Below are 793 nucleotides of genomic sequence, written 5' to 3' on the forward strand. Positions count from 1 at the left end.
TGGGTTGCCATTTCCTTTTCCAGGGAACTTCCCAACCCAGGGATCGAACCCAGGTCTCCCACATTGTAGACAGACGCTTTACCATCTGAGCCACCAGGGAAGTCACGAGGGTGGTCTAATTACTCTAAGACATGTCTATACTAGATAGGTCAATGAACAAGCATTACTATCAGGTATTTAATACTGAATATTTCCCAGTTCATATGAACCTGGAATTTATTGTTTAATTTAGAATTATTTGATTTGTAAGTGCTTACCTTTTTTTAAGCCAAATAAATAGAGCTTATTTACAAATTAACCTCAAAAATATTACCCAGAGACAAAGACATACCAAGACATATTTAAACAGACACAGTGCAAGATCTAGCTTCATTTTCTAAGTTTAGTCATGAATTAGATATTATACTAAACAAGGACACAAAGACAAACAAACCTTCCCCCTTCCTGTATTGCATAACTGCAGTGATTTCCCTGAAGAAGTAGGACCATTTGAATCCCAGAGCCCAGGCAGACATACTTTCCTGGGACAAACACAGCAGGAACCCGTCCTTCTCTCTGTGGGCAGGTTTCCTCACTGACCTCCCAAGCACCACCAGAAACCAGACCCAGTGGAAGCAGACTACAAAGGGTGGTGATCATAGGTTCACCAGACAGCAGCCCTAAGAGTTCACTTGTTCCTGATAGCATTATCATATTCTAGGCTCCAGGTACTCACCAGGCTGCCCCTACACCTCTGTGAAGCACTGGGCCTTGGTGGCCCCTCCAAAGGGAGCCCCCTACTTGCCCCAGGGGC

Source organism: Bison bison, unplaced genomic scaffold, assembly GCF_000754665.1.
Source record: "Bison bison bison isolate TAMUID 2011002044 unplaced genomic scaffold, Bison_UMD1.0 scf7180017853576, whole genome shotgun sequence".
NCBI classification, from domain to species: Eukaryota; Metazoa; Chordata; class Mammalia; order Artiodactyla; family Bovidae; genus Bison; species Bison bison.